Below are 9,913 nucleotides of genomic sequence, written 5' to 3' on the forward strand. Positions count from 1 at the left end.
AGACAACAGTCACACCCAACAGTCACACACAACAGTCATGCACACGCACAATAGTCATTTACACACACAACAGTCATTCACAGACACACACAACAGTCACATACAACAGTCACACACAGCAATCACACACAACAGTCATACACACACACACAACAGTCACACACAACAGTCATGCACACACATACAACAGTCACACACACACACAAGAGTCACCCACAACAGTCACACACAAAAGTCATACACAACAGTCATACACAAACACACAACAGTCACAAACAACTTTCACACACAACAGTCATACACACACACAACAGTCAAACACACCAGTCACACACAACAGTCATACACACACACAACAGTGAAACACATCAGTCATACACAGACACACACACAACAGTCATACATACACACAACAGTCACACACAACAGTCATACACACACACAACATTCATACACACACACTACAGTCATACACACACACAACAGTCATACACATATACAACAGTCATACACAACAGCCATACACACACACACATAACAGTCATACACATACACACAACAGTCATGCACATACACACAACAGTCACACACAACAAGCATACACACGCACAACAGTCACACACACAGCAGTCATACACACTCATACACACAACAGTCACACCCAATTGTCATACACATACACACAACAGTCACACACACACAGACAACAGTTACACACAACTTTCACACACAACTGTTAAACACACCAGTCACACACAAAAGTCACACACAACAGTCATACACAAACACACAACAGTCACAAACAACTTTCACACACAATAGTCATACACACACACAACAGTCAAACACACCAGTCACACACAACAGTCATACACACACACAACAGTGAAACACATCAGTCATACACAGACACACACACAACAGTCACACACAACAGTCATACATACACACAACAGTCACACACAACAGTCATACACACACACAACAGTCATACACACACACAACAGTCCTACACACACACAACAGTCACACACAACAGTCATACACATATACAACAGTCATACACAACAGTCATACACAACAGTCATACACACACACACAAAACAGTCATACACATACACACAACAGTCATGCACATACACACAACTGTCACACACAACAATCATACACACACACAACAGTCACACACACAGCAGTCATACACACACATACACACAACAGTCACACCCAATTGTCATACACATACACACAACAGTCACACACACACAGACAACAGTTACACACAACTTTAGCACACAACTGTTAAACACACCAGTCACACACAACAGTCATACACACACACAACAAACACAACAGTCACACACAACAATCATACAAACACACGTCAGTCACACAGATCAGTCATACACACACTCAAACAAAAGTCACACACAACAGTCTTACACATACACACAACAGTGATGTACATACACACAACAGTCACACACAATAGTCATACACATACACAGCAGTAACACACAAAATTCACACACCACAGTCATACACAAACACACAACAGTCACATACAACTTTCACACACAACAGTTATACACACACACAACAGTCAAACACACCAGTCACACACAACAGTCATACACACACAACAAACACAACAGTCACACTCAACAATCATACAAACACATGTCAGTCACACACATCAGTCATACACACACACACACACAACAGTCACATAAAACAGTCATACACACACACAACAGTCATACACACACAACTGTCACACACAACAGTCATACACACACACATCAGTCATACACAAATATACACAACAGTCATACACACACACAACAGTCATATACACACAACAGTCACACACAACAGTCATACACACACACAAGAGTCACACACAACAGTCATACAAACACACACAACAGTCGCACACAACTGTCATACACACACACAACAGTCATTCACACACACACAACAGTCATACACATAAACAACAGTCATACACAACAGTCATACACACACACACAACAGTCATACACACCTACAACAGTCACACACAACAGTCATACACACACACAACAGTCACACACAACTGTCAAACCCATTCACACAACAGTTACACACACATACAACAGTAACACACAACAGTCATACACACACACACACAACAGTCACACACAACAGTCATACACACACACAACAGTCACACACAACTGTCAAACCCATTCACACAACAGTTACACACACATACAACAGTAACACACAACAGTCATACACACACACACACAACAGTCACACACAACAGTCATACACACACACACACAACAGTCACACACAACAGTCATACACACATAACAGTCATACACGCACAACAGTCACACAGAGCAGTCACACACAACAGTCACACACAACAGTCATACACATACACACAACTGTTACACACAACAGTCAGACCCACACAACAGTCACACAAAACAGTCATACACACACACAACAGTCATACATACACCCAAAAGTCATACACACTCCCAACAGTCACACTTAACAGTTATACAAATACACACTACAGTCACACACAACAGTCACACACATCAGTCACACAACAGTCACACACAACAGTCACACAAAAGTCAAACACACACACAACAGTCATACACACAAACACAACAACCACACACAACTGTCAAACACGTTCACACAACAGTCACACACACATACAACAGCAACACACAACAGTCATACACACACACACAACAGTTACACACAACAGTCATACACACACACATAACAGGCACAGACAACAGTCATACACACACACACAAAAGTCACACACAACAGTCATACACACACACAACAGTCACACACAACAGTCACACACAACAGTCACACACAACAGTCATACACAACACAACAGTCATACACACACACAACAGTCATACACACACACACACAGAACAGTCATACACACACACACACAACAGTCACACACAACAGTCACAAAAAACAGTCACACACAACCGTCACAAAAAACAGTCACACACAACAGTCATACACAGACACACAACAGTCACACACAACAGTCATTCACACACACACAACAGTCATACACACACACACAACATTAACACACAACAGTCATACACACAACAGTCATACCCACACACACAACAGTCATGCACACACACAACAGTCACACACACTCACAACAGTCATGCACACACAAGAGTCACACACAACAGTCACTCACAAAAGTCACACACAACAGTCACACACAAAAGTCACACACAAAAGTCATACACAAACACACAATAGTCACACACAACTTTCATACACAACAGTCATACACACACACAACAGTCAAACACAACAATCATACAAACACACATCAGTCATACACACACACAACAGTCAAACACAACAATCATACAAACACACATCAGTCATACACACACACACACACAGCAGTCACACACAACAGTCACACACAACAGTCATACACACACACAATTGTCATACACACACAACAGTCATACACACACACACACACAACAGTTACACTCAACAGTCATACACATACACACAACAGTCACACACAACAGTCATACACATACACACAACAGTCTTGCACTTACACACAATAGTCACACACAACAATCATACACACACACAACAGTAACACACACAGCAGTCATACACAACAGTCATACTCACACACAACAGTCATAAACACAAACAACAGTCATACACAACAGTCATACTCACACATACACACAACAGTCACACATAATTGTCATACACACACACACAACAGTCACACACAACAGTCACACACATCAATCACACACAACAGTCATACACACACACACAACAGTCATGAACACACACACAACAGTCATGAACACACACAACAGTCATACACACTCACAACAGTTATACACACACACAAGAGTCACACACAACAGTCACACACAAGACACACACAACAGTCATACACAAACACACAACAGTCATACACACACACAACAATCAAACACACCAGTCACACACAACAGTCATACACACACACAACAGTGAAACACATCAGTCAAACACACACACACACAACAGCCATACATACACACAACAGTCATACACACACAACAGTCATACACACAAACAACAGTCATACACACACACATACAACAGTTATACACACACACACAACAGTCATACACACACTCACAACAGTCACACACAACAGTCATACACATATACAACAGTCATACACACACACACACAACAGTCATACATACACACAACAGTCACACACAACAGTCATACACATACACACAACAGTCTTGCACTTACACACAATAGTCACAGACAACAATCATACACACACACAACAGTCACACACACAGCAGTCATACACAACAGTCATACTCACACACAACAGTCATAAACACACACAACAGTCATACACAACAGTCATACTCACACATACACACAACAGTCACACAGAATTGTCATACACACACACACAACAGTCATACACAACAGTCATACATACATACAACAGTCACACACACACACAACAGTAACACACAACAGTCATACACACACACAAAAGTCACACACACAAAAGTCACACACAACAGTCATCCACACACACATAACAGTCACACACAACACACACACACAAAAGTCACACACAACAGTCATACACACACACAACAGTCACACACAACAGTCACACACAACAGTCACAAGAAACAGTCACACACAACAGTCACACACAACAGTCACAAAAAACAGTCATACACACACACACAACAGTCACACTGAACAGTCATGCACACACAACAGTAACACACAACAGTCATAAACACACACACAACAGTTACAAAAAACAGTCATACACACACACACAACAGTCACACACAACAGTCATACACACATTCAACACTCACACACAAGTCACAATTAACAGTCATACACACACACACAACAGTTATACACACACAACAGTAATACACAAAATTCATACTCACACACACAACAGTCACACACAACAGTCACACACAAAAGTCATACACAACACAACAGTCATACACACACACAACAGTCACAAATAACAGTCACTCACAACAGTCACACACAACAGTCACAAAAAACAGTCACACACAACAGTCATACACAAACACACACAACACTCACACAAACAACAGTCATACACACACACACACAACAGTCACACAAACAACAGTCATACACACACACAACAGTCATACACACACACAACAGTCATACACACACACACACAACAGTTACACAAAACAGTCATACACACACACACAACAGTCACAAACAACAGTCATACACACACACAACAGTCACACACAAGTCACAATCAACAGTCACACACACACACCCAACAGTTATACACACACAACAGTCATACACAACAGTCATACTCACACACACAACAGTCATACACACACACACAACAGTCACACACACACACACAACAGTCACACAATATTGTCATACACATACACACAACAGTCACACAATATTGTCATACACATACACACAACAGTCACACCCACACACACAACAATAACACACAACAGTCATACACACACACAACAGTCACACACACACACAACAGTCACACACAACAATCATACACACACACACAACAGTCACGCACAACAGTCATACACACACACAACAGTCATGCACACACACACAACAGTCACACACAACAGTCATACACACACATAACAGTCACACACAACAGTCATACACACACACACAACAGTCATGCACACACACAATAGTCATATACACACACAACAGTCACACACAACAGTCATTCACAGACACACACACACACACAACAGTCATACACACACACAACAGAAACACACACACCATTCACACACAACAATCACTCACAACAGTCACACACAACAGGCATGCACACACACAACAGTCACACACAACAGTCATGCACACACACAACAGTCATACACACTCACAACAGTCATACACACACACAAGAGTCACACACAACAGTCAGACACAAAAGTCACACACAACAGTCATACACAAACACAACAGTCAAACACACCAATCACACACAACATTCATACACACATACAACATTCAAACACAACACTCACACACAACAATCATACACATACACATCAGTCATACACACACACACACAACAGTCACACACACACACACAACAGTCACACACAACAGTCATACACACACACAACAGTCATACACACACACAACAGACACACACAACAGTCATACACACACGCACACAACAGTCACACACAACAGTCATACACACACACACAACAGTCATACACACACACACAACAGTCATACCCACACACACACACAACTGTCACACACAACAGTCATACACACACACAACAGTCATACACACATACAACAGTCACACACAACAGTCTTACACACACAGATAACAGTCACACACAATAGTCACACAAAACAATCATGCACACACACACACAAAAGTCACACACAACAGTCATGCACACACACAACAGTCTCACACAAGTCACAATCAACAGTCATACACACACAACAGTTATACACACACACAATAGTCATACACAACAGTCATATTTAGACACACAACAGTCACACACAACAGTCATACACAACACAACAGTCATACACACACAACAGTCATACACACACAAGTCATACACACACACAACAGTCACACACAGCAGTCACACACAACAGTCATACACACACACAAGTCATACACTCACACAACAGTCACACAGAAGTCACAATCAACAGTCATACACACACACACATCAGTTAAACACACACACACAACAGTCATACACACACACAACAGTCAGACACAACAGTCACAAAAAGCAGTCACACACAACAGTCATGCACAAACACACACAACAGTCACACACAACAATCATACACACACACACACACACACAACAGTCATACACAACACTCACACACAACAGTCATACACTCACACATAACAGTCACACACAACAGTCATACACAACAAAACAGTCATACACACACACAACAGTCATACACACACACAACAGTCACACACAACAGTCACAAAAAGCAGTCAAACACAACAGTCATACACACACACACTCAACAGTCACACACAACAATCATACACACACACACACACACACACAACAGTCATACACACACAACAGTCACACAAAACAGTCATACACACACACACACAACAGTCATACACACACACAACAGTCACACACAACAGTCATATACACACACACAACAGTCACACAAAACAGTCATACACACACACACAACAGTCATACACACACACAACAGTCACACACAAGTCACAATCAACAGTCATACACACCCACATAACAGTCACACACACAACAGTCATACACACACACAACAGTCACACACACTCACACACAATAGTCACACACAATTGTCATACACATACATATAACAGTCACACACACACACACACACACAACAGTCACACACATCAGTCATACATACACACACAACAGTCATACACACACACACACACAACAGTCACACACAACAGTCTTACTCTCAGACAACAGTCACACCCAACAGTCACACACAACAGTCATACACACACACACAACAGTCATGCACTCACATACAACAGTCATACACACACACAAGAGTCACCCACACCAGTCACACACAAAAGTCACACACAACAGTCATACACAAACACACAACAGTCACAAACAACTTTCACACACATAAGTCATACACACACACAACAGTCAAACACACCAGTCACACACAACAGTCATACACACACACAACAGTGAAACACATCAGTCATACACAGACACACACACAACAGTCACACACAACAGTCATACATACACACAACAGTCACACACAACAGTCATACACACACACAACAGTCATACACAAACACAACAGTCCTACACACAACAGTCATACACATATACAACAGTCATACACAACAGTCATACACACACACACATAACAGTCATACACATACACACAACAGTCATGCACATACACACAACAGTCACACACAACAATCATACACACACACAACAGTCACACACACAGCAGTCATACACACACATACACACAACAGTCACACCCAATTGTCATACACATACACACAACAGTCACACACACACAGACAACAGTTACACACAACTTTCACACACAACTGTTAAACACACCAGTCACACACAACAGTCATACACACACACAACAAACACAACAGTCACAAACAACAATCATACAAACACACGTCAGTCACACAGATCAGCCATACACACACTCAAACAACAGTCACACACAACAGTCTTACACATACACACAACAGTGATGTACATACACACAACAGTCACACACAATAGTCATACACATACACAGCAGTAACACACAAAATTCACACACCACAGTCATACACAAACACACAACAGTCACATACAACTTTCACACACAACAGTTATACACACACACAACAGTCAAACACACCAGTCACACACAACAGTCATACACACACAACAAACACAACAGTCACACTCAACAATCATACAAACACATGTCAGTCACACACATCAGTCATACACACACATACACAACAGTCACATACAACAGTCATACACACACACAACAGTCATACACACACAACTGTCACACACAACAGTCATACACACACACATCAGTCATACACACATATACACAACGGTTACACACAACAGTCATACACACACACTACAGTCATACACCCACACAACAGTCATACACACACAACAGTCACACACAACAGTCATACACACACACAAGAGTCACACTCAACAGTCATACAAACACACACAACAGTCACACACAACTGTCATACACACACACAACAGTCATTCACACACACACAACAGTCATACACATAAACAACAGTCATACACAACAGTCATACACACACACACAACAGTCATACACACACACACAACAGTCATACACACCTACAACAGTCACACACAACAGTCATACACACACACACACACAACAGTCAAACACAACTGTCAAACCCATTCACACAACAGTTACACACACATACAACAGTAACACACAACAGTCATACACACACACACAACAGTCACACACAACAGTCATACACACACACAACAGTCATACACGCACAACAGTCACACAGAGCAGTCACACACAACAGTCACACACAACAGTCATACACATACACACAACTGTCACACACAACAGTCACACCCACACAACAGTCACACCCACACAACAGTCACACCCACACAACAGTCACACAAAATAGTCATACACACACACAACAGTCATACATACACCCAAAAGTCATACACACACCCAACAGTCACACTTAACAGTTATACAAATACACACTACAGTCACACACAACAGTCACACACAACAGTCATACACACACACACACAACAGTCACACACACACACACACACACACACACACACACACACACACACACACACACACACACACAATCACACACAACAGTCATACACACACACACACAACAATCACACTCAACAGTCACAACCAACAGTCATACACACACACACAACTGTCACACACAACAGTCACACACAACAGTCACACAACAGTCACACACAACAGTCACACAAAAGTCATACACACACACAACAGTCATACACACAAACACAACAACCACACACAACTGTCAAACACATTCACACAACAGTCACACACACATACAACAGCAACACACAACAGTCATACACACACACACAACAGTTACACACAACAGTCATACACACACACATAACAGTCACAGACAACAGTCATACACACACAC

Source organism: Procambarus clarkii, chromosome 31 (assembly GCF_040958095.1).
Source record: "Procambarus clarkii isolate CNS0578487 chromosome 31, FALCON_Pclarkii_2.0, whole genome shotgun sequence".
Classification (NCBI taxonomy): Eukaryota; Metazoa; Arthropoda; class Malacostraca; order Decapoda; family Cambaridae; genus Procambarus; species Procambarus clarkii.